The 27,692-nt window shown below is 42.2% G+C and overlaps 1 protein-coding gene and 1 long non-coding RNA gene across 5 annotated transcripts in view; both read right to left on the bottom strand.

Moving 5' to 3' along the window:
* The window catches only part of MTHFD1L (methylenetetrahydrofolate dehydrogenase (NADP+ dependent) 1 like), a 186,104-nt gene that overhangs the window by 78,813 nt on the left and 79,599 nt on the right, over nt 1-27,692 (bottom strand). The gene's annotated exons all lie outside the window — the stretch shown is intronic.
* LOC135365627 (uncharacterized) lies at nt 1,200-27,689 on the bottom strand. Its single transcript, XR_010413807.1, has 2 exons — nt 2,052-27,689; nt 1,200-1,606 (listed from the first exon to the last, which is right to left on the bottom strand). It is a non-coding gene; the product is annotated as an uncharacterized LOC135365627 (long non-coding RNA).

Below are 27,692 nucleotides of genomic sequence, written 5' to 3'. Positions count from 1 at the left end.
GTGGGCTCCCAGTAGGGGAAAGGTGACCATCCTCCTGGTGAGTATCAGACAGACCGTGTCCAGTCCGGACAGCTGTGCATATGAGCTGTCAACTGAACAGTGACAACCAACAAGCGAATGCTGGTGAGTTACTTAACCTATTAGAATCTCAATGTCCTCATTTGACTTGTTGGGGGAATTAAGCGAGATAGCACATGTCAAGTACTCTGTTACTGCTTTATGGTGCACAGTGGGAGCTTACAGAAATGGTCCGCATCATTATTACCAAGAGAACAATTCTCCCACTTGCTAGAAATCATACTCAATTCTTAAGCATTTGTTTAATTCCTGCTACGTCCAGGCATTTTGCTCAGGGTAATGGCCCAGGATTAGGGTCCCTAACATCAAGCATTTCAGGGAGGTGAGGGGGAGAGACTGTCTGCTATTGGACTGCAGAGAAGGGGGACGTGGTGCATGGGGATGTTGCAGGGTAGGGTTGGAGAATGGGGATGATGGAGTCAGGCTCTGGGGGACAATAGGATTTCTCCAGGCAGAGAAGTAAGGAGTTGGGGGTGGAGGGAGGTTAGGGAGGAGTGTAGGGATTCACAGGTAAAGGAGAGAGCAAGAGCAGAAATCAGCTTGGGAAGATGAAGAGAAATGATCCATGATGACCGGAGAAGTCCGTTACTTCAGCCAACATGACCTGTTCTCTGGTCTGATCAGCTCTGAGGAGTAGGGATACAAGTAACAGAGTGGCGTGTGTGTTTTTTTCCCAATGTTGTTATATTGGAAAAACTGCTCTGTGTTGCCCTGTAGTTGGAAGTAGACGAATGTGTGCAGCATTTGGCCAAGGCCTTTCCAGTTGGATGCCTTTTCCACTTGATGCTCCCCTATTAGACTAAGCTCCAAGAGGAAAGGGGTCATGTCTGTTTGAGAGACTGACACTGCAAGGCATACAGTGGGCACTGGATGAATGTGTGTATCTCTAAAACAAACAAAAAGGGAGCAGGAGAATAGCAGTTTTCTAACACTTGGTCACAAATGTATTAATAGCACAGTTCATTTATAATCCTTTCATTCCCCTGAAAAGCTGCAAGCTCAAATTCACTTCAAAAACCATCTCTTCTCTTCCTTCAACTTCGCCATGTAGTCGCCATGCTCTCCTACCTTCATCTGCTCACTACTGCCTCAAGGAAAACATTCAAGTTCCTTATCATAAAAACTAAGGCCACCCCGATGTAACCTCAAGCACGCGCCTATGTCCATGTTCACTCTGCCTGAAATCTTGTGCTTTACTAATATCAAGCTTCCTGCAGAGCCCACACATACTATGTTTGTCACCTCTGACCCTCCTCCAGATGGGAACAACTGGAATGTTCCTCTCTCCCACCTCTCTTCTTTAACTCATTGTCCAAGCCTCGGCCCAGATGCTCCAGAAGTTTGCCCCAATCCTCTCAGGGGAGATGGTCAGCCCTCCTGCCCCTCCCGGCCCTCTGGTTTGCTCCTTCACCGGGCCCATACCTATCTCTGCATGCGGCATCCCAATTAGACTTAGGTGGCATCTCCCACTCAGAGGACAGGGACCATGTCCTCCTCATCTCTGTAGGTCTGCTACCTGTCACGGTACCTGGCGCACACAAATGAACGAGTTATCAGAGATGTGAAGAAACTAGCGGGGTGGGATTCAGAGCCAGTGGTGATTGAGTCAGGGCCATCGTTCAGTGGAGACAGGAAGATACAAAAAATAAAATTAAATAATTAACAATGTTCTTATATCTCCCTATCATGCTTCCTTTTTCCCTTACAGGAGCAAAATAGGCTTAATAAAAGGTGTAAATGTCATATCTGATAAAGGTATGACCATGCAGATGTCTACGTGGGCCAGCTAAGCTTAATTTCGTATTTTAAGAGACAAACTGAAAAAAAAAAAAAAAAGCAGCAACAAAGAGAACTGCAGTTGGGGAAGGAAACAGGATACAGTAATAAAGGTCCAGGGGCTGTGGCTTCCCAATGCAAAGGAAATATGGAGGCAAATAATGTGTAGAAAACAGAAGAAAGTGCCAGATTCTCACACTTTGCAGACGGCTCTGAAATATGGCATGGAATCATTTTCTAGGTTACTTGTTTTTGAATAGCTGGCTGCTAAGGAAGACAGTGTGGAAAAGGTGTGCTGGAGCAGAGTCGCTAGTCACACAAGGAAGCACCACTTCCTAAGGCGACATCCACACGTATCAGCTTGGAAATGGACAGCGCGCACTGCTGTGTATCTGTGTATTGACGTGAGCAGGGGACAAGCCACTCCCACCGGCAGGTTCCAGTTCCCAGACGCTTCCTGAGAATGGTCAACAGAGCAACCTGTAAGTTAAGTTTTCCTAGTGATCTGAAATAAGCAATTTAGTCACTTACCCTATTTGCTGCTATTGATAAATTTTAAAAGACGTACCTGCTAAAGAGTTACTTAATGTTGACTTTAATAGACAGCTAGCTGTTCTTGAGTCATGAAGCAGGGGTACTTACTATGACTTTGCATTCTTGAAAAGCATGTAATATGCTTCTCTGAAAGCTGCATATTTAAAAAGGCTCGCAGGGAAATGTTTGCGTGTGCCACAACAATTATTTGTCTTGGCAATCTCTTTTGGGGGGGGGCGCGGAGGTCACAGCTATTCACCTTACAACATGACGGAAAACAGGAAACTGACTGATACTCTTCTGTGTAAGCACAGAAGCTGCTAGGTCATGATTTGGTAGCAAGGCTTGAATCAAACTTTATAACCCATAATCTGTTCAGAAAGGAAGTGTCGGTGGGTCTGCGCTGGGAAGGGACTAGCTGTTTGGACAAAAACTGTTAGCACTTTCGCAGGAAACAGAGCTCAAGGTTCAGGTGGAAAGTGACAACCGATCCTGCACAACCAGGCTCCTGCTTTCCGTGAGGCTCTGCGAGGGCGCCCTAAGTCACACCGGACAAACTGAACAGAAACGGCAATAAAACACGACTGGCAGGCACATACCGTGTCCATGAAATTCTTCGATGAGGCAGAGGGATGATTTTTCTACGTCAAATTATCCTATCATGTGTCCAATGTGCAGTACACAATGCATTGAAGATTTTCATCACAATGAGGACTCAGATAAGCAAGTACCAATCAGCTAACTTACAAAAAAAAAAAAAAAGCATTTACATCACTACCTCATAGGGGGGACCTAAAAATTAGGGGTTCACAAAATTCTAGAGTTCTGAGGAACGAACTTCCTCGGGGCTCCCAAGTGCCTGGCCAGTTACCTTCCTGAGATGGTGTCCCGGGTCCCTCGGATGCTCAGCTCAGAGCTCTCTTCTGCACTACACGCTTTCTGCACTTTTAATTAAACACATGCATCTCAGCATTAAGGAAAAACCTCCATTTTTTCTCATCTAACAATTACTGAACCTCTATTATATTGCCTGGCCCTTAAGCACTCATGTATGTACTCATGTCTTCATTTAGGGAGGAAACAGAGTACATTTTTAACATGACCAAGATCAGAAATACGAATCACCTCATTAAAAAAAGGAACATCTTTCTGACTTTTCCCCATTGTACTTTTTCTTGCTTGAATTCCCTCTGGTATTTCAAAATTTTTATTTATTTGCCACTACATAGCAAATTTGAATTCAAGTCTGTTTCACATTTACTTCTTTTTAAAAAAAAAATTTAAATTTAAACTCAATTTAGTGAACATACGCTGCATTATTAGCTTCAGGGGTAGCACACTGACTTCTGAATGGTTCATGCTTTGGTACATTTACTGAACCCATTACTATGGAATCACAAACCTTAAGGATAGATCAGTAGTTCTCTAATGGGGCTGATTCTGCCCACCTCCTCCCCCTCCCCCTCCACGAGACATTTGGTAATGTCTGCAGTCATTTTTGGTTGTCGTAATTGGCATCTAGGAAGTAGAGGCCAGGGATGCTGCCAGATATCCTACAATGCACAGCATTCTCACCAACCCCCTTCTAAAAAAACCCCCAAACTAGAATTATCTACCAAAATAACAACAGAGGTTGTTATTGCTGTGGTTCAAGCATGACGAAGGAGTCTTATACTTTCTAGATACTCTTCCTGAGAATGTTACAAATCCATTAGACGCCGGAATAAAAAAAATTATATAAAATTGTTATGCTAACGATACCTGTATATACCAGAAGTTCCTGAAATAGGATAATGGCAGTATAATCTCTGCATGCTCACTACACCACGGCAGTTCCTGGAGATGAAAAGTAGCGAGCGCCTCACTGGGGGATGCTGCACTCCCCTCACCGAGAAAGAAAGGAAGGATGGACAGAACAAAATCAATATGGAACAACACAGGTGGGAGCAGTGGTCGGTCTTCCTGCCAAGAAGAAACATATACGATGGGGAAAGCTATTCTAATTAGAGACTGGGCACAGGGAGAGCACAGAGACTAACATTCACTAAGCACTGCCTGTGTGTCAGGCAACATACTAGACGGCGTCGGTCTCGTTTCACCCTTCAGTACCTGCGAGGGACCTTGACCTGTCACATACGGCTTGTAAGGCTAAGGATAAACCATTCTTCCCAAGCTCACACTGCCCTGACGGATGGAGCTCAGGCTGAAACCAAGGCCCATCTGACTGCGGTCTATGCCAGTGTCCGGGCCCTGCCGTCCTGTCCACGAGCCAATTAATCACGCCACATTTCTCCAGCTGAACTGCTTGGTAGGTGGTGCTTCCAGCAAAAATCTTGATACCATGTACTTCAATATTTTGGTACAGGAAACGTAGCTCTGAATTCTTTTCCTGAACTCTGATTGGTGACTTGTTTTCTCATTGCAATATGGGTCTGCTGTGGTAACAGAAAGCATGTAACCTGGAGTCTTGTTCATTATGATACGCCTTTCTTTCTTTTTTAAACGGAATCCATAAATTTGTTTTCTCTTTTGGAGCAAATAATCTAGGGATTGTGAATCACAATCCTCTCTTACTTTTTGGTCTGTGTGCCAACAGGGCCAAGTCCTGGGCAGCAGCGGGGAGTTTACGAGAGAACAAGGAAAGAGCTCCCAGAGACGAAGCTCCCCAGACCAGTTCCATTGGGCTTGGTACCCAACGCAGCAGTGGGCCACAGCAGAGAACACTCACTCGGCCACCTGGCCTCCCGAGAACCAATGGCCCCCTTCCACTGGGAGAGTCAGCCCCCAAAACTTGACTTCCCAGCCTCCTCCAGCCAGGCATCTGCCTTCCCATGACTGGTTGCGGAAACGAACAATGCCCATTCTCTTGCACGTTCCCGTTATCACCACGTACGCAGTGGGAGAAAAGGCAACAACTGCTTTAGATCTAAATTCTCATGTTTGTTTTTACCTTGGGGAAACCCCTCCTTGGCTCTGAGACAAAGTTAAACTGAGGCACCAAGACCATTTTTCCCTGAGTTTCTGGCTACTTGATATGCCTGATGCTGTCCTGAGAATTACTAGTGGAATTTCCACCTGCTGGGTAACTAAGGAGCCCTTGATTCCATGTGTCCTCAGAATATCAAAACTTTCAGATTTCATAGCCAATTTATCACGGCAATAGTTTTTTTTCTTTATGATACATGCAAAAACATAGGTATCAAATAGATGACATACTGAGTACCCCATTCCTTTTGGACATGAACTTGAGTTTATGGACTGTGAGAGGGCTCACGGAAGAACTAGTCCTTGCAAATCCACTTGGCTCAAAAGGGGTTGAGGTAAGAAATATGTCTGCACAGGGCCGACTCTGCTAACTGGATCCTCGGAAGAATTTCTTCTCAACAGAGGGAGGAATGAAACTGTAGCCTCCATGTAGTCAGCACTTATTTTCTCCCAACAAATCAGAAATAAAAATAAAACCTTTGTACAGGAGGAAGCAAGGAATATGCTGGACTAGACTTCCTTCTGAAGCATCATGGGCTGTAATTCCTGAATAGTGCTAAAGCAAGTGGAAACTAGACTCTTCAAACCGACTCTTTCTGCCCTATGTAAACATGTCTATCCAGCTGCAGCTGTTTGCAGATAAACTCAGGGAAGACTCCATTCAAAGTCACATATTAATTTTGAGGATCCAAATCATCTTAAGTCTATGAAATTTTATAAAAAATCAAATCCCTTCTCCTCTTTTGGATTTGTCTATTTAATCTGTGTTCTTCTTTGCTTTTATTCAATGTCTTTTTTTTTTTCTCTTTTTTTTTAAAGATTATTTATTTATTTATTTGACAGAGAGAGACATAGCGAGAGCAGGAACACAAGCAGGGGGAGTGGGAGAGGGAGAAGCAGGCTTCCCGCTGAGCAGAGAGCCCGATGTGGGACTCGATCCCAGGACCCTGGGATCATGACCTGAGCCAAAGGCAGACACTTAACGACTGAGCCACCCAGGCGCCCTTATTCAATGTCTTAAGGTGAAATTTCCCTAAGAATATGTAGAACCAACCAGGCACATATTAGGAGACCCACATAAAGAAATCAGTAATTAAACAGTATTCATACTAGCCTGAGCCTTTCCACTTACCCTTTTGGTGATGGCAATGCTTATATACATATATTAGAGAATTTTGGTAGTAGTATAGAATGCATGAGAAAGTTATAGAGGATGTATCTGGGGAAAGGAAAGAAAAAGATAAGCAAAGTATAAAAAGGACATAGATCAACTTGAACCATAAGTTTTCAGTAATGACAAAAAAAAAAAAACGCTGGAAATACCAGTAATGCCACTAAGATGCGCTTTGGTGTCAGGACCCAGAATTTCCTTCCTCTGGAATTAATTAGTTACAGATGCTGGTTCCCATTATTTGAAACCGTCATTAATCATCCTATTTTATAAAATAATTTTGACCAAAGTGAAATTTAATTTTGGAAAAAAATGTTGAAGATGAAAATTAAATTATACATGTTATTTTTACCTCCCTTATAAAAATCCAACTGAATTAAATTCATGAATCCATTATCCAAATAGTTCCCGTCTTCTTGTTGCAATCATGAGCATTTGTACAATGTCATCGCCATGACCAGGGTTTTAACCCTTCTGTTTTTAGCAAACAATGGCGTCCCAGAGTTCTGGCTAGAGGCCTGGAATTTCGGATGACTGCATGGGGGCAGAGCTGTTCTCTTGCTGCTCCCAAGAACTGGACACAAGGAAAATAACTCAAAAGAGAGGCCAATTCGGAAAGGATTTGCTTCTAACCTGTCTCACCCTACAATAATCAAAAGATGAAATAGGACAATTTTCATGGAGCATTTTATGAAAACAAACACAAGGAGGAAAAAAGTAAAGAGGTCAAAAGAGAAATATATTTTATCTGAAAGCTTCCCGGGGCGGGGGGGGAACATAAAAAAACCTGTAATAGCTTTTTCTGCAAGTACAAGAAACCCAGCAAGTGAAACTATGATCATGGAGCTTGAGAACAAATGAAATACATCAACATTCCTAGCAGGGCAACTTCTAATAGAGGAAACTAAGACAGACAGAAGAAAACATTTTAAACTTGAAAGCTGGAAGATGACAATGTATTCAACAAACAGGCAGAGCTGGGATTATCCAAACTGAAGGCAGAGACCCATTAGTGGGTCACAAAATTAACGTATGGGGTTGCACCCAGAATTAAAAAGAGAAAAAGAAACAGTATAGGAATTATTAAGATACATCACACAAGAGTAAGTAGTATTGTTTCAGAAGGCGTGATTCAGTTTTTTTGTACATGCACACATGTGTGCGCACATGCATGTGTGATAAAAAATGTACTTGAGGCTCTCAATTTTGGTCAAAACATCCAAGGGTCACTGGCCCAGACTCTACTTTGCAGGTTTCTTATCTAAGAAGGGAGGAGGCTAGACCTGCTGTTTTTACATTCATGTCTAGTCCTACTCGTTTCCTGAAAGATCAATGTCATGATTATTCAAGCCTGGCTCCATTCTGCTCAGCATTCGTGCAGTCAGCACAGGGAGCTCACAAGGAACAATGACCGCAAGCTCAGTGTTATCAACAATGATCTTTATATTTAGGATGGCAGGTGCAATGTTCCTCTCACTGATCCTGAGGCTCTACTGCTGGGCGTGGAGGCAGGAATGGTCCGCATGGTCCTGCTTTCTACGTTTCCTGTGGTAGTTGTGACACAGACAGGAGCGTAAGACTAGCCCCCCCTACCCCATGCCTGTCCAACAGGACTGGACCTTGAAAGGATCCAATTTTAAGACAATAAAATGAGAACACGCTGAAAAGACCAGTAATTCATGTTTACATTTGTAAAAAGCTCCAAGTTAAGAAAACAACCTTGAAAAGGAGGCATGCACAAATTTTTTCTTTGGCTTATTTTCAGTATAGGCTTTTTCTGTTTAAAAAATGGATATATTGGGCGCCTGGGTGGCTCAGTTGGTTAAGCGACTGCCTTCGGCTCAGGTCATGATCCTGGAGTCCTGGGATCGAGTCCCGCATCGGGCTCCCTGCTCAGCAGGGAGTGTGCTTCTCCCTCTGCCGCTCCCCCCTCTTGTGCTCTTTCTCTCTCTCACTCTCTCTCTCTAATAAATAAATAAAATCTTTAAAAAAAAATGGATATATTATTAGTGATACATTATTGGAAAATTTGATGTGAAGAAAAAAAACAAATCAGGCACTTTTAACTATTTTCACTAGAATCTATGTTCCTGGCTATCACTCTACTGTTGACAGAGGAAAGATACCCTTGAGATGTCTGGTAGCATATTTTCTAGGTAAAAGGTAACAAATAATGAGGAATAATTCTAATGTTCCCACCTCCTGACCTCTACCCTATCCCTAAGCCCCAAAGGTGCTGAAACCACAGTTTGCCTTACTTCTCATTTTGTATAAACGAAGAGTGAACCCTCAATTTGCCACTTCTTTCTCCTCTACTTCTCTTTGGTATGTCCCTAGCTTGGCCTTTCCTCTACAAGTGAGTCTGACTTGGGTAAAGCTGCTGATTAAAATAGGATTATTTGTATTATACAGGGAAATGCTAAGTGTATAGAAATATTATTATTATACTGGTAAAGGTAAGCGTTTATACAAGGCTTCATTATGGCAGATATTAACATCTGCCAGATAATATTTTATTATATAATATTCCATTATAAGGAGTCATGATTTATAAAACCGGTCTTACTTTTGGCCATGTTCTAAACTCTTCTTCAAAAATGATCTGTGATGTACTTAAGAATGAAAGTGAGCTGGTCGGTTTGGCTGACTTAAAAATAATCCTAAGCATGGTTATGTAGAGAAGCCAAAAGTCTGCCTCTCCTCCATCCAGCCTGGCCACCTGGCAGGTGCTGTCAAAAAGGAGATGGTGACATGGGTGATGTGGCATTAACTCAACTATATATGTTTGGAAAACCTCTGGAGCTATGTCATGCTGACCGTGGGTTATCAACCCACCTTTCTATTTGAAGGAGACCATGTAGAATCAGAAAATGTCTTAGCTTCTCTTGTAGCTAAGTATGGCTTAGCTGTAGTTAAGCGTGACTAAGGTAATTAATTAACAGAAATGTAGGGTGTAACTTCCAGGAAGGCTCCTAAAAAGGGTGTGTGCCTTTCTTCCTTCTTCCTGTTGGCTGGGATACAGATGTGATGGCAGGGGCTTGGGTAACCATCTTGGACTACTAGGTAGCATAGAGCCCCTGATGATTGAGGAGCTGCCATTCCCGTCGACTGGATTTCTTTCATGTGACAGAGAAATAAACTTGCATTTGCTTTGGGCCCCTTTCTTTCGCTGTTGCTGTTATTTGTGAGTGAACCTAATTATAACTGATGCATTTGTGAAAACAAAGCCTATTCAGAAACATTAAAGCATTTTTCATTTCTATCATTTCAGTTTGCACATTATTTCAACATTACGCAGTGTTTTCTTTCTGTGCACAATAGTAACTCTGGGACTGCGGTCAAGGTTACATTTCTAATTTAGAAAAGATGTGTGAGATTTGTTTAAAGTTTTGCTGATGAAAGAGCTGACATTTTAGAGGTTGAGATGTGCCCATAAATTCCCCACAGCTATGCGATGCAAAGTAACTGTTAGAAGAGGGTCTGATCACAAGCTCCAGAATTCAGGCAGGAAAGCAGGAACAAGTATGTATGCCAGGATGCAGAAGGACAGGCTATACGTGTGGAACTCCAAAGGGTTTCCTGCTCATCTGACTTCAAGAACAGTTCTTGCTCTCAATGCTATCTCCTTTGTGTGTGTTATGTACTAAACAAAGAAATGCTTTTTGGAGGCAAAAAACTGTTTTTGTAGTTGTTTTGAATATTTTTAGAAGTTACATCATTAAATTATTGCCTAACCCTAAAAAGTAATAAAAATCCATACTCAACCAAAGCATTCATGCAATTTTATAAAACAAAAAAGGACTAAACAAGATGGGGGGAAATCAAGAGAAGGTACTCAGATTGTTGGTGTTTGACATTCAGAATGTTCGTGTGCCTCAACACTTGAAAATATGGACATTTTCTAAAGGATTTTATTTATTCATTTGAGAGAGAGAGAGAGAGAGCATGAGCAGGGGGGAGGGGGAAGGGGAGAGGGGCAAGGAGACTCCCGCTGAGCAGGGACCCTGATGCGGGCTTGATCCCAGGATCCCAGGATCTTTTTTTTTTAAGATTTTATTTATTTATTTTGACAGAGAGAGATAGAGAGACAGCGAGAGAGGGAACACAAGCAGGGGGAGTGGGAGAGGGAGAAGCAGGCTTCCCGAGGAGCAGGGAGCCCAATGCGGGGCTTGATCCCAGGACCCCGGGATCTTGACCTGAGCTGAAGGCAGACGCTTAACGACTGAGCCACCCAAGTGCCCCGAAAATATGGAAAATTTTCTAAGAACCTCATTCGTTCGAATATAACTGAACATCTCAGTGTGGAATAAGGAGCACTTCGTGGACGAATAAGCCATCCTTTTTTTTTTTTTTTTTTAATATTTTATTTATTTATTTGACAGAGACACAGCAAGAGAGGGGACACAAGCAGTGGGGAGTGGGAGAGGGAGAAGCAGGCTTCCCACTGAGCAGGGAGCCCGATGCGGGGCTCGATCCCAGGACCCTGAGATCATGACCTGAGCCGAAGGCAGACGCTTAACGACTGAGCCACCCAGGCGCCCCCGAATAAGCCATCCTTGATGCCCCTGGAAAGCAGCGCACACAGCCTCGGTTTCTCCCAGTTCAGTGTGTAGAGGAAGCCTCACCACCTGGCTGGGCCGGCCTGACTACATCAGCTATTGGCATTCATCCATCACTTCCGCTAGAAAGTAATGTAAAGCCCTGACCCTCTAAGCATGACTATTAACATCTAGATTTAGCTCAAAAATGCTAAATACTTGACCACATTCTAATGAGGACTGCCAATCAGAGGCTCTGGTCTCAGCCTCTGTCCTAAATTACAGACCTGAATTTCCTCTCCACCCTTCCCCCAATGCATAACTAACAAACATTAACATCTTGCCACAATTGCCTATTTTCCTTTTACAAAGAAGGTAAACAACATAGAGAGAGCTGAGGTCCCCCTGCCATCTCCTGTGCCTGGGCCCCCAGTTGAGCTCCCTCCTCCCCACATCCCCAGAGGGAAACTCTTACTAACTTGGTGCTTATCCAGGTCTTGCGTTCCTACTTGTACATACATACAAAGGCATAAACAAAAGACAGTGCTATTTTTGTATCTTATGAACATGCTAGACTGTACTTACAATCCCACAACCTGCTTTTTCACTGGACATTGTATTTCTGTGATCTTGTGTTTGTGGAAATACATGGAGATAGTCTTGCAGGTCTTACAGCACCCACATTTTTACCTGCTGACAGAGCCCTTTCCTAGGGAGGGAGCACCCTTGGATAGGATTCTTGCCCTTTCCCACCCCCCAACTGTTCCCCTTCGGGAAGCGGGAATGACTTATGTGAGGGAGGTGGGGGTGGAAAGAAACACCATCTTCACGGGAGTCCTGGCAACAGTAATTCTACAATATCATTCTGGAAGCCCTCAGTAGAGAGCCTGCTTCTCCCTCTCCCTGCTTGTGCTCTGTCATTCTTCCTAAATAAATAAAATCTTTTAAAAAGCCACAAAACCCCCCCAAAGTATTAATAGATAAAACAACTTTATGGTTGGGACGCCTGGGTGGCTCAGATGGTTAAGCATCTGCCTTCGGCTCAGGTCATGATCCCAGGGTCCTGGGATGGAGCCCCATATCGGGCTCTGTGCTCAGCAGGGAGCCTGCTTCTCCCTCTCCCTCTGCCTGCCTGTCTGCCTACTTGTGATCTCTCTCTCTCTGTCAAATAAATAAATAAAATCTTTAAAAAAAACCCAAACAACTTTATGGTTGAATCTGGGAAGAGAGGAGGGTTTTAGAAAACACTAATAATTAATGTTTCTTTCTCTGCCCCCCAAAAGATGTAAAGAGGTCCACAAAAGGCTCCACTGTTCCTTTAACAGTTACCAGTTTCCTAATATTCCTTGCCAGAAATTCTACTGCTTTCTTCGAATAAGAACAGTACAATATTGTAATTATACCAAACATTGCTAAAAGTTTAAAACAACCTCATGGAATTATAATTTTCTAAACTACAATTCACATATTAGGTTAGGGTAATTTGAGTCTTTTTAGGTTGAAAGTTCTCAGCCAAGATAGGGTAAAATAACAGTCACACAATGGAAATTTAGAAGTCATTCACTGAACACTGGATCTTAATAACCTCCTTAAAAAGCCTTGCATTTTGTGAATTTCAAACCTCAAGTTTAATCTTGATCACATTTTAAAATCATTTTATGTTAACTTTCATAGTACTAATCTCCGTAAAACCTGATAAAGGTCTACTTTAACTCCACGTTTTATGATGGGAAGCACAATTACATTAAGAACATTATTTAGAATATGCATAAATCTTTTTTTTTTTTTTTAAGATTTTATTTTATTTATTTGACAGAGAGAGACACAGCAAGAGAGAGAACACAAGCAGGGGGAGTTGAAGAGGGAGAAGCAGGCTTCCCGCCGAGCAGGGAGCCCGATGCGGGGCTCGATCCCAGGACCCTGGGACCATGACCTGAGCAGAAGGCAGACACTTAAGGACTGAACCACTCAGGCGCCCCAGAATATGCATAAATCTTAACGAGGGATAGGCTAGATATCTCATTGAAAATAAACTGGCATTTTGTAAATGTAAACAGTTGAGGTTAGGTTAGATATTCCTAAAGTTCAAAACTTCTTTCAAAACTTTCCCCAAACATTTTACTGTTTTTATTTAATTGCTCTTTATTTAAATACTGCTTCAACAAACTACCTGGCAAATATGTCCATATTCACCATTAAAAGCCTAGTGGAAATTTGGACACATTTACCAGCAGGTAAGTCATTCAGCCAACTCATGTGCATTAATAATTTTTCATTCAAAAAACATTTAGTGCCCATTAGGAGCTCTGCATAGGCCCTATGATGATGATATGGAATGACAGCGACCACTGAGGAAACAGTAAGGCACAGCGGGAAGAGCAAAGGCTCTGGGGCCAAGGACTTAGGTTCAAATCCCTGATCCTCATTGCACTACCTGTTTGCCTTCAGACAAACTAATAGTTCACCCTGATGTTCCATTTCCTCTCCTAGAACAGGAGGTTATCCTGGTAACTATCTCCTAGGGTTGTTATAAAACATATGAACATATATAACACCTATAAAGCCCCCAGGAGGGTGCCCAGCACACAGCAGGTCCTCAAGGAAGGTAAACTCTTGTCCCTAGGAGTAAAACTTATCCATGCCAGGAACTTCTCTATGTGCTTTAGATGCATGGTTTTCCCTGGCTTTATAGATGAAAGAACAGAGGTGCAGAAGGATTGTCAGTGCCCAACAGAGGGGTACCACCTGGGGGTCTATCTGGTTCTCCTAGTGAGTGGGAGGAGCTGTGGGTGGGGCCAGGATGCTGGACATCTTGCAACATGCAGGGTGGTCCCACAGAAATTTGTCCCCTGCCCACAGGATCTTCCCTCCAGACACTCTTGTAGTTGAAAAACCTGCTTATGATTATAGGGGGCTAGAACCTTCCCCCTAGTTTGTTTTACATAGAAATATAATATTTTTCAAGCTATCAATATATGCCCATTTTTCAACGAATGCAAACAACAGTGAACACTGAAGAAAGGTTAGCCTTAACTTTGCCACGAGTTGTGTGCTTTTTCAGAAGATCATGTCACCAATGCCAATAACCACTTGTGACATCTGAGTGGCCAAGAACACCTAATCCTTCTGCATTCATGCCTACCCTGTGCACTCAGTCTTACATATGTGTGCAAACACCTGACCACTCGGAACATCTTCTAATGTAATTGAAATATTGATGAAAAAGTTACGAACTGTTCCCTTCCCTGCCTCTATAAAGTTCTCTGAATTGGGAAGACATTTAATGACTTTTTATGGAGAAGCTAGGGATACAGCTGTATATAGATGGGGCGCTCCCACAAAGGGACAGCCCTGGAAATAGCAGCTGGGAGGAGAGCCAGGAGAGGCTGACATTTAGAAAGAGCTTTAAGGAAGAGGAGAGAAGCCCCACCCGATGTGGCTAAGAGCTGAGCAGGATGAAACTCAGAACTGACCAGCAGAATGTCGGAAAGAAAATTCCCCAATAAGAGATTACACGGTGGGGAACGGTGGGGGTGGGTGCAGCAGAAAGAGAGAAACAGTTTGGAGAATGGCCTTTTTTCAGAAGAGTGTTGGACCTATAGACTCTACAAGGTCTACATAAATAGATAAAAGTGAGTAACTCATCTCAGTGGGATTACAACGTCCTTTACAAGGAAGCCTGCATAGAAGAAGGGCAGGATTAGAACAAAATGTGAAATATCTGTATGGACATACTGGATAGGACTTGAATTTTCTTCTTATGAAAAGTTTCTGAGTCCTCTATAATGATTAGAACATTACTTTAACAAACAAAAGGTACTTGTTTTATATTACATACATGTGGGATGTTCCCAAGATACTTACATTTCCCCTAGGTGAAATTCTTACACAAGTGCACCGGGAAATAAAAGCAAGAGTATTGGACCTATTGGCTCTGCAAGACGGGTAAAAGTAGCATATCCTACGTGACTTAGCTACTCTATTTTTTCAGATTGCAAAATGATTTGCTTCCTGCCTCTCTCCCCTTGGCAGTGATGGTCTTTCCCAAATAAGAAGCTGAATCCCTCATGTTGTGATTAGCATCCCTTTTGGCACCAGAGTATATTTGAGATGTTAAATATGCCAGTTGAATTTCAGACCGTATGTTTTTAATTTTCATGTTTAATGCCATTGCAAAGACTCTCTGCATTGTTTCTCAACAATTTTTGAGTTTCAGTTTCTTGAGCTCTTTTGCATTCCATAGTGCAAGGCTTAGGCAAGACAGGGATATGCTGGAATGATATCATGCACCTGTGAATCCACTGGGCTCCAGGGCATCCGTCATTCTCCCTGGTAACCACAGAGTATTTTGAACAAGGCCTTCTAGAAGGATTTCCCTAACCCGAAAGGAGGGTATTTGAAGCAATCCAATCCCCTTAGATCTCTTAGATCCCTGGTGTGGATAGTCCTGGATGCCTTTGTATAAGAAGAGATACAAGCAACAGTGTTTCCCACTGGCAGAACTCAAATCCCTCTATGAGTTTCATAGGAGTTTCATCAAGTGTACTCACAAAGCTATTCTTCACTTGAAAACTGAATTAGTATTTGTGAAGAGTTATCTAAAAAGTAAAGATCCTTAGCATCTTAAGGTGGAAATGGTAGCTGGCATCCACTGTTCCGTGTGGGTCTGGGTCTGTACTTTTTCCAACATTACTGCATGTCATCTGCAGAATAAGCCTTGTGATAGGTACTGGAGAAACTGTGATTTGGGTAAGTTAAGTGACCTACCCAAGGACACGTCCAGCACATGGCAGAGGGCAATTCAAACCTAGGCAGCTGGATTAGTGTTTTAGTTTTCTTTGGATATTTATCGAAAAGATACATGCACCCCTAGGTTTACTGCAGCATTATTTACAGTTGCAAAGATAATGGAAGCAACTCAAGTGTCCATCGATAGATGAATGGGTAGAGAAGATGGGATATATATACAATGCAATATTACTCCGCCATAAAAAAGAATGAAATCTTGCCATTTGCAACAACAGTGGATGGACCTAGAGGGTATAATGCTAAGTGAAATAAGCCAGAGAAAGACAAATATCATATGATTTCACTCATAAGTGGAATTTAAGAAGCAAAACAAAGGGGGGAAAAAAAGACAAACAAAGAAACAGACTCTTAACTATAGAGAACAAACTGGTGGTTACCAGAGGGGAGGGGGGTGGGGGGATGGGTTAAATGGGTGACGGGGATTAAGAAGTGCACTTATCTTGAGGAGCACTGAGCAACGCGTACAATTGTTGAATCGCTATATTGTACACCTGAAATTAATACAACACTGTATGTTAACTCTACTTGAATAAAAAATAAATAAAAAACCTAGGCAGCTGGAGCTGGCAATCTATTATATTTGGCTGCTCTATGGAAAATCATCTCCATTATCTTGATTTTCAGCATATGTAGCAGAAAATGACCTAAAAACTGTTATCAGCCAAAACAGGAAACAAAAAATATTAGTGTAACTTAATATTACTCTAACTTAATTCCACCAAAACTCTGAAAGATCAGGTTGTAAAATCTGGTGATTGTTAATTAACAAATCCTGTTTCTAAATTTTTTAAAAAAATTTATGACAGAGTTGATACATACAAAATATATGTAAGTCGGCAGCAATAACTAAAAAGTCTTATCATCAATACACAAAATTCAGGATGGTGGGCACTTCGTGGAGAGGCAGAGAAATGGGGTGGGGGGCATGACTTCTCATAATTTACTATCCCATGTGCACCATGGAAAAAGACAAACAGAAACTAGGCTTCTAATTAAAAACTCTTCAACTACTTTCCCACAAGAAAGGGGATAAATGTTTTGTATTCTTCTTCTGCAAATCAATTCTAGAAAACTGGTATCATCACATACTCCTTTTTTTGCTGAGCTAGATCATAAAGACCTGAAGTTTTTGACATCTTCTATAGTGAAAGTTATTTCTTCCTTATCTCAAAAACACTTTTGGATTGATTTATATTTAGAGACCATATCAGCAATACAAATAATAACCAAATAGATGAACTGACAGTATTGCAAAAGTTAAGATAGTTTTATTCAAAGTATCTTGTCAAACAGAAAAGTAAATAGGCCATAAAATTAAACCTTCTTTTCAAAGGCCCACGGGACCGTTTATGACAAATGTTCAGAACTGGACAACATAGAATTAGAAGAGGCAGTAGGATAGCTTTTCAATTCTCCAAAAACCAGGTACCACTGCCAAGGCAAGTCCAGCATCAAGAGGTGACTAGTCAGGGGGAGGGGGAGATGATGCGTGGATCTCCTTGCAGAAAGCCTGGGCTCTGCGCCTGGCAAGCAGTGTCGGAGACCATCTAACTGGTCGCTGCTCTTCCCTGGGGAGGCGGAGTAGGAGGGAGACCCTCACTTGGCCAGAGTAGGTGGCTTAGAGAGCAGTTCCAAGTGCAGGTCCCACCACCAGCAGCGACCTTGAAAGGGGGCATGGAACGAGGGGAGCTGAGCTCCTGATTGATTTAAATCTACGGAACCTGCTTGGGCCTTTTTTGTTTGTTTTTAAGGGCTGGCGCTGACAGCCACCTCCGAAAGAGTCACCAAGGAGGAAAAAATTTCACAAATGTTATGACTTCGGGAAAAGGGCCACCCTAAACGAACAGAAACCTTGAGATATTTAAAGGCCTACATGTAAGAGGCAGCATTTTATAAGCCAATATCAATGATCTTTGTGACTCCAAAAGCAGAAATCATGAACAGAAAGGATGGAAAAAGAAAAGGTACAATGAACACATTTAAAAGACAAGGCACAGACAGGAGAAGTTACATTATGTGTTACAACACATAATGGCCAAGTGGTCATATTCAGACCTAACACCTCACTCCTGGGAACAGACCCTCGAAGACTGCTGCACGGAGACTTGTGTTCGTATTCTCAGAGATACAAACTAGAATGTTCCCGGTAGCATTATTTGCAACAGAACACCAGAAAGGAATCTCAGTGCCCCTGAAGGAAGAGCGCACAAATGCATGTGCCTATGTTCATGCCAAGGAAGACTTCACTACGGGTTGGATGAGGCTTCTTTGATCACAGCTACTCGGATAAACGCAGGAATGTCAGTTTGAACAAAAATAGCCTGCCTTCTGCTTTTAGGTGGCCTGCAACTTTTTTATAGTCTTCAATTTTTTTTTTTTTTTACATTTTTTAATGTTTGGGGGAAAAAACCAAAAGAGGAATAATACTTCATTGCATGTGAGAATTAGGTGAAATTCAAATGTCAGAGTCTGAATAAATCAATCTGTTGGAACATGGCTTCCTTCCTGCATTTTTCGGGGCTCCCTGTGGCTGCCTTTTGCAACTGAATATTTGCACAGAGATGCTATGACACACAAAGCCTATATAAAAAGTTGGCTGATCTCTCTTGTAGCGCAATGCAGATAGTAAGATTTATTAATGCATAAAATTTTCAAACCTATAAAATGCTACAGAAACATGCTGCATATCTGCGGTTCCGAAACTGACGTGCTGGGCTGTCCTGAGCCACTGCACTGAACTTGGAGGAGCCATGGGGTGTTTTCAAGTTTGCAGGGAAGCTCGGTAATACTTGACATCTGTTGAGCCCTGCAAGTTCTACTCTGAGGTAGTTCCTGGTTTCCACTTTATCGCCCTACACTCCTTTCAGTGACATATGTTTGTGAAGCCAAATTTTTGACTGTTGCTGCAGTAAGAGCACGAACGGTGTGAAAGCCACTGGGGAACAGGAAATGAACTCTGAAGCGTCCACCGATCTCAAGGACCGAGAAGTTGTTCAGTGCCCAACAAAGACACACATCTCAATAATAAGTTATGGTGGCTATTTAAAAATGAAATAATATCGGGCACCTGGGTGGCTCACTTGATTGGGCGACTGCCTTCAGCTCAGGTCATGATCCTGGAGTCCCGGGATCGAGTCCCGCATCGGGCTCCCTGCTCGGCGGGGAGTCTGCTTCTCCCTCTGACCCTTCCCCCTCTCATGTGCTCTCTCTCTCTCTCAAATAAATAAAATCTTTAAAAAAAAATGAAATAATATCTTTCCTTTCAATTTGTATGTATTCTTTTTTTCAGGCAGCTACTAAGGTGTCAAGACATAAATATCCATTAAGTTGTTTGGACCTAACTACTTAATAAATGGATGTGTTAGGTATTTCTGTTGGCCTCATATGCCTTAGGAAAAAACTGCTGAGACACTACATGAAACGAGAAGGTCCAGGAATCTCTGTTGTAGATCTTTTGCGGATACGTACTTATGGAATAAAAGTATAAACCACGCCTGGAAATGATAATCCCTAAATTGGGAGAGTGGCTTCCTCTAGAGAAGCAGAAAAGGGAAGGAGATCAGGGAGGGATTCACAGGGACCTCAACTCTGTGTTGAATGTTTTATTTAAAAAACAAAACAACAGGGCGCCTGGGTGGCTCAGTTGGTTAAGCGACTGCCTTCAGCTCAGGTCATGATCCTGGAGTCCTGGGATCGAGTCCCGCATCGGGCTCCCTGCTCGGCAGGGAGTCTGCTTCTCCCTCTGACCCTCCTCCCTCTCATGCTCTCTGTCTCTCATTCTCTCTCTCTCAAACAAATAAATAAAATTAAAAAAAAAAAAACAAAAAAACCCCAACAAACTAAAGCGCACATAGCGATGTTATGATTTTAACACAACTCAGTGAATGATGGGAATACAGGCATTTATTATATTAATCTGCATATTTTCCTGGAAACTGTATACTCAGTATATTTCACCTTTTTTTCCCCACTTACGTTTTTTAAGGGCAGAAGACTAGCTGATGAAAGAGGGGAGGGTGACTTTATACAGAAGCACGGGCAGAGAAAGGTGGGGTGGAATAAGGACCAGCCTCGAGAATGAGGGAGAATGTGATCAGGTCTCAAGCTACATTAGAGATGTCAGAACTCCCGGGATAGTGAAAACCACCTTCTCTGACTGGGCTTCTGAATACCAGGCTTAAAGAACACCACTGGTGGGGCGCCTGGGTGGCTCAGTTGTTAAGCGTCTGCCTTCGGCTCAGGTCATGATCCCAGGGTCCTGAGATGGAGCCCCGCATCGGGCTCCCTGCTTGGCGGGAAGCCTGCTTCTCCCTCCTCCACTCCCCCTGCTTGTGTTCCCTCTCTTGCTGTCTCTCTCTCTCTGTGTCAAATAAATAAATAAAATCTTTAAAAAAAAAAAAAAAAGAACATCACTGGCGATGAGTAGTTTCCCCGAAGATTAGCACATGACGGACACCTCTGCACTTCTTGTCCTTGATTTAATTACGGATACAATCACTGGAGGAAAAAAAATTGGAAGTATCCTAACAAAAATAGAGCCTAGGCTGAGATCTGTGCTTCTAAATAATGTAAACAGAGTGCGGTCTGGGAGAATTCCAGCTTAGAAAGCTGGGAGACCACTTGACGTCAGATTTTTTTAAAGGGTGGGTGAAATTGTAGGAATGTTTAGTTTGGTCTGGTTCTCTTCTACTGAAATGAAAGGATATTTAAAATTTGATGGCAATAAAAAATGGAAACAGACAACAAGCCGGTGACTGGTTGAAGCTGCGAGCAGGGTTTCCTGAAGCCCAAGGAGCAAGATTTAAACGTTTTGCAAAAGGACAGTGGATAAGTAAGGGGAGCAGTAAGATGTTGTGACTCAACAAGATAACCTTCTAATTAGTACTGTATTAGGGAGAAACATCTCTTAAAGTGGTCAGGAGAAAAGAAGAAGAAGAAAAAAAGTCCCTACACTGGAATTAAAATTAAAAATAATAATAATAATAATTTACAAAAAAAAAAGAAATGAAAGAAAACCCAAAAGTATCCCACCACTGTTGGCAGACATTATTACAGTTCGGCAGAGTATAATTATACTGGTACGATTTTAAGTTGTGGCCATCCCCTGTAGACAGGTCATCTGAAACTTGGTGTTTTTTCATGGGAGTGGGTGGGAACCAGCTAAAGAGAAACGAGAAAATCACTGTAGGCACAGTGGTCAACTGACCGTCTGCACAGGTTTTGGCAGGAGGGGGCCCTGAGGTTGCACCCTCTGCCACTTACTGGCTGGGTGACAGAGGACACATGTTGTAATCTCTCTAGGCTTCAGTTGGGTCATCTGTAAAAACGAGGATAACAACCCCACCCCCCAGAACTGTTTCAGGCTTCGGTGAGAATGCAGGTGATGGCTGGTTTGGAACACAGGTCTGTAGCTTGGGAACCGCTCAGAGAATGGCAGCATTTGTAATGAAAATATTAACGAGCCTTTGCATCCCAATCCCCCTCAGTTTGTCTTAGAATGACCATGGTTATTTATTCTGATCTCGAAACCCTAATCCTGAAACATTCAGGGCGAAGCTCAGTGCATGATTTAACCACCAGGCACTGGTCTAACATTTTCTCCTGACCCACAGTCTGCTCTGCTTATGTACCCAGGCAGCCTGGGGAGAACCCAGGGCAGGTCAGTGGCGCTCTCTGCAGATGCCAAGGAGAAGACTCACTCAATTCAGGCAACATCTTGCCCAGCACTTTGGAAGAGGATGCTAAATGTCAAATGTAAGTGGAACGTTAAAAGCCACCAAAGCTTCGTATAGGTCACTATAAAGGAAGTATGGGGAAATGCCACACAGCATCCCTTAGGCTATGAGGAGACCCTGGGTCTTGATCTTTTTTGGATCATGGACCCTTTTGAAAAATCTAACGAGAGTCATGGAGCCCTTCTCTTGTTAAAAAAGAAAAAAAACACAACCAACCAACTATATAGGTACGTATAGAATTCTGTATTTAATCATGGGAGGGGTGGCTGGTAGCTACCAGTTAAGAACTCCTAGCTTAAATGCGTACAAGTGTATGCTGAATTCCAGAGTGAAGGAAAGGTATTCATTCGAAATGGGAATCCAAACCAAATTAAGAAAACAGAAAGCAAATTTAAAAAACCAAGGATCATGTGTAAGTTTGAAATCCTTACAAATAGTTTAAAAATGAGATAATTTATTAAAGCCTAGAAACTCAATGTTGTTTTCCTTTTCTTTCTTCTTATTTTTTAAAAAATAACACATGATTAGGATTTGATGCCAAAGAAATGTTTGCTTTTACAGCAGTGAATGGAGGTTAAGTGGACTCCCATGAGGACTGTTGGCTAAAGGAGGAATAGAAATAGCTATCACGGGGACCACAGCATTTTACCCCCAAATTCTCAGGGGCTATTTTGGTCTAGACTGACAAATTTGTGCAATTACAGTTAACTGAACAACATGGGTATGAACTGGATAGGTCCACTTATATACAAATTTTCTTTTTTTATATATACATGTGTGTGTGTGTATATATTTTTAAGATTTATTTATCTATTAGAGAGAGAGAGAGAGAGACAGAGAGAGCGAGACAGCACAGTACGGAGGAGAGGGAGAAGCAGGCTCCCTGCTCAGCAGGGAGCCTGATGCGGTGCTCATTCTCTGGACTCTGGGATCATGACCTGAGCTGAAGGCAGACGCTTAGCCGATTGAGGCACCCAGGCGCCCTCAGATTTTCTTTTTGATAAATACAGTATAGTACTGTAAATGTATTTTCTTTTCCTTATGATTTTCTTAATACTATATTCTCTTGGGGTTCCTGGGTGGCTCAGTAGGTTCAGTAGCTGACTCTTTTTGATTTTGGCTCGGGTCATGATCTCAGGGTCCTGGGATGGAGCCCCACGTCCGGCTCTGCGCTCACTGGGGAGTCTGCTTGAGATTCTCTCTCTCCCTCTACCACCACAATCTTTAAAAAAAAGATATTATTTTCTTTTATCTAGCTTGCTTTATCTTAAGGTTACGGTATATAATATACATAACATACAAAATATGTGTTAACTGACTGTTTATGTCATTGATTGGGCTCTAATCAACTGTAGACTATTAGTAGTTAAGTTGTGGGGGAGTCAAAAGTTATATGGGGATTTTCAACTACACAGGATGGGGATCAGTGCCCCAACCATCAAACTGTTCAAGGGTCAACTGTAATTAAATAAATTTCACTCTATTTTTAGTCTAAACGGAATATTGATCCCATTATCTTGGAATAATTATTGCAGAGTAGACAAAATAATTCCTTCCCCGTGTGTGTTAGGATAGAACAAAAAATTAGACTAAATATATCTCACAAAACCCATAGTATCGGGAAAATTCTATCTAAGAGATGCCTATCATCTCTTAAGGTTCTTCGTTAATCAGTAGGATACTTAATCTCATAAGTGCATTGCACTTACCACTGAGGTTCTGTTTATGGGCTTATCCCTCACACCACCTTATAAATGACTGGAGGCTAAGAAACATGTCCTGTATCTCTGATTCCCAGCTCCCACCGTATATTACTTGACATAACAGCAGAAGCTCAATACATGTGTACTGAAGTCAATTATTTCAAAGGACTTAAATAAATCTTCAGTTACTTCTTTTCCAAGGTATGACATAGAACTGAAGTTGCTAGATTGTTTGCACATTTTCAGTTTGACCCAGAAATTCTGTCAGGGTGCTCTTTTTCTGTAAATTACCCTTTCAAATCCTTTGCCCATTTTTCTATTGGCTTACTTGTCTTAAAAAATCAATCCATAATTCTTGGTGGTTTATATACATTCCAAATGTTAGTCATTTGTCTGTTACCTCTACAAAGGTTTCTCCTAGTCCGTCACTTGTTTTTGAAATCCTGTATCTTTTATCATACAGAATTTATCTTTTAACGTAACCCAAATTATCAATCTTCTTTTGGATTTGGGCTTTTTATATCTTAAGAGGCACAGACTCCTATAAACAATGACTTTTCTGAGGACATAAATTCTCTCACAGACTTCAGATAAACCTATGTCTACTGCATTTAACTTCTGTGGGAGGATGTTAAAATGGGGCTCTTTTGGTTTCACTTTTGTCTGAAGCCCCAAAACAGTGTCAATTGTTCTCATGCTAAAGGGTGAAGCTAAACCTAGCAGCATTTGCAAAGACATTATTTGAAAATAGATTCTGTATCCTTGAGCCCAACAGCTACCTTGAGTTTTCAAAGCGTTGATCAAGTTAGAAGCCAGGAAAGGATTTCTTCAAAGCAAGTTATCAATGTGCAGAATCCCACTGCCCACATCCCAGTGGAAAGGATATGGAGCTAACGAGTAAGGCTCTAAATGCACAACTGGAGGTTCCTCTAAGGCAGGGGCACAGTGGTGGGTTGGAGATGACTACAAGTCTGCAGGCTGAAGAGAAACAGCCCCTGCAGTGGAGCAGAGACTCAGGTGAGAGTTGTAACTGCACTCTCACCAATGGTAAGGTCACAGGTCAAAGGTCTGTGGTGCCTGGAGATCAGGTACTGAATTAGCAGTAGGACTTTCTCAAAGGGATACTGCCCAGAGGGTTTCTGCCAAGAGTGCGGGTCCTCTGCTGGAAGAGGCTGGACGGGTACCATCGAATGTCCAAGCTTCAACCCTAGAGGGGCCAGAGGCAGACTAAGTGCACGTTAACGGGGGACAGAGAAAAAGCTACCGTTCCCTTCTCCTTATCAGCCAAATGCAGGCCCAAGATTGGAGAGACTTAAACTGGAATGAGATTTGGAGTTATTTCATATAAGACTACACCCACATTTTTTATTAGAATGAGACCATTCTTATGACAGAAAGTGATTAGAAGAATTTAAAACAATGTTTAGAGGAACCAGCTATTAATTGAAATTTCATCCAATGTAGCCCACAGACCAGGCTTGACCAGGCAAGGGGGCTAAGAGCACTGTTTCCAGGCATGCCCTGCTCCCACAGTTCAACACCTTGGCTTTGCTTCCCACATTCCAGTGCAGCCATGGCATTAGGGTACCTCCTTCGTGAGAGTTTAACATTATGGGTCTTGAGTCTACATATATTTTGCAAGTCACTGCTGTCACACAGTTATACATAATGAAGCGCGATCTTTAGTTGAATTAAAACTAACATGAGTTATTTGCGTACCACGTTCATAGCAGCATTATGCACAAAAGCCGAAAGGTGAAAGCAACCCAAGTGTTCACAGACAGATGAGTGGATAAACAAAACATGGCATACATAAATTGGAGCATTATTCAGCCTTGAAAACCAAGGAAATTTGAACAGATGATCCAACATGGGTGAACTCTGAGGGTATTATGCTACGTGAAATAAGCCGGTCACAGGAGGGCACAAATACCGATATGAGGAATAGTCAAAAACTCAGAGACAGAAAGTAGAAGGGTGGTTGCCAGGGGCTGGGGGAATGGGGAGTGGGGAGTTATTGTTTAATGGGTACAGAGTTTCAGTTTTGCAAGATGAATGGTGGTGATGGTTGCACACCAACGCAAAAGTATTTGACTACTGAATGGTGTGCTTAAAAATGGTTAAAATGATAAACTTTGTTCGATGTATTCTACCACAGTTAAAAATAAAATCACTCCCCCCACAAAAAAAAGAACCACCCCAAAACCCTAAATGAAAAAGGGGAAATTTAACCTTTATTAGTCAAGGATCAATGATGGGGAGAGTAATAATGAGAAGTGGCTAAGAATTATCACCAAGTCTTGCCATGTGTCAGATGCTGTGCCAGGACTTAGCAAGCAGTCTCATTCAAACCTCATTCAAACCTATGGGGTTTAAATAGGGTTCTATTTAAAGCCCCATTCTACAGATAAGGAAACTGAGGCTAAGAAGGGTTAAGTTGCCTAATGTCACACAACTTGAAAGGAGTAGAGCCAGTTACTCTGACTCTAGAGCTAGCACCCTAACCCATCCGGCAGTGGGCAGATTTCTGTCACTGAATCCCCCCCCACCTACACCCTCTTAGACTAGAAGAGATCATAGAAAGCATTAGCAAAATGACTGACATTTGACTGGTTTGCCATGGTTTACACAGCCATTTCTCACTTGATACTACTCATTAAAATACTGCAGTTATGAAAGGAGGGAATTGAACCCTAGAGAAGCTAGGTAACTTACTTCAGGTCACACTACCAGGTAGGGTTATGATCCCACAGCTTTGATCTCAGGGTCAGGGCTGCCCATCCATACGCAATTCCTCATTTCACCTTTTTCACATGAGAATGTCTACCAGGGACACTCCCAGAGAGGCTAATGGATGGTCCAAGGTCACACAGAAAGCCAGTATGTTTTGCAAACATCATCAGCCTATACCTTTAAAGATGCTTTGCCACGATAACACATATTCTGTAAATGTATACGGACAAAGTAAGGATTGGCACAGGAGCAGAGAGCTCTGTCAGCACATAATAGAGTGTTTTCTTCTAGAAGCTCTTTCATTTGTGGAGTTGATGCATTAGAACCACCACTTCACATAAGCACCCAACTTTTCAGTGCCTGCCCTTCCCAGACTCCTGGTCCATTAGCTCTAGAGTTATGCTGTGATCAATGGAGCAAATCCATTTAGATGGCAAGTCTAGCCACTCTCATAGTAGATTCCGTACCAAAGCAGCAAAGTACACAAGAACTATACAATACAGACCTTGAGGAATGAACTACATAAATTCTCATTGGATCCTGACTGCATGTCTATAGGGAATTCTTAAAAACGGTCTCAATAACTCTAAGTGAACTTTATAATGGCTGAGCATAAAAGTGCAGTGCTAAGTTCTTTAGCCCAGTAGAATCTTTTCTAGTAAAATAATTCACTTCTGAGTTTGATTACAAGGCTGATGATTAGTGTGAAAGAAGCAACTGCTAGACTTGATGATTACAGGCACGAATGTGGCGAGTGGAAATTACCTGGTGGCATGTGAAAAATCTGCCACTGTGGTCTGTCTGATGTCAAATGATGGTGTTATTCCAAGAATCCTTATTTGTTTGCCCTTTGTTGCTTCCACCTCACGGGTGGGACTGGGACTAGCCCTGACAGAGCAAACTCTATGGCAGCTACCCCTTCTTCCTGACTGGAATTTCCATCGAAAACCGAAGACCAGCAGGTGCCACCAAAGGACACCTTTGCAGCACAACATCTGAAGTCCTACCAATTAAAATTTCCAAGTCTAATGGCTGGGAATCTCCCCTCCATTCGACACAAAAACATACTCCAATTTGAGGAAGAGCAAACTGATTTCGACTGCTAATAACAGCTAACAGTTAACGAGCACTTCTTCTATTAATGACATACAGCATTAGGCAGTATGCTCCATGAAGGCAGGGCTGGGTCTGTTTTCCTCACTGTGTATCTCCAGCTCTGAGTAGCATGCCTTGTGCATAGTAGGTCCTCAGTAAATATTGGCTGAATCAATAAATAATCTCATTTGGTTTTCACAATAACTCCATAAGGTTTGCTACAATATTGTAGTCACCATTTTATAGATGAGAAGACTGAGGCTCAGAGGTCATTAAAATGTGTCCAAAATCACTCTAGCAGCAAGTGTCTGAGCTCATATGCAAACCCATGGGTACTTGACATCGAATCAACAGTTCAAACACAACATCATTTTACTAGTCTAGACGAGACCATAGTGCTTTTCCAATATTGAGACCATCTTTGAAAGGTCGGTCTAAAAGAATATATTTTGAGTCAGAATGGACAGCGCTCTTGTTCAGTCATCAACTTTTAGATTTCTTCCATATTCTACAACTAAATTTAACAGAAATGACT

Source organism: Mirounga angustirostris, unplaced genomic scaffold (assembly GCF_029215605.1).
Source record: "Mirounga angustirostris isolate CCGP_5_RB_7025 unplaced genomic scaffold, mMirAng1.0.hap1 SCAF_8, whole genome shotgun sequence".
Taxonomy (NCBI): domain Eukaryota; kingdom Metazoa; phylum Chordata; class Mammalia; order Carnivora; family Phocidae; genus Mirounga; species Mirounga angustirostris.
Note: the sequence above shows the minus strand (reverse complement) of the source record. Positions and strands in the feature narration are given on the sequence as shown.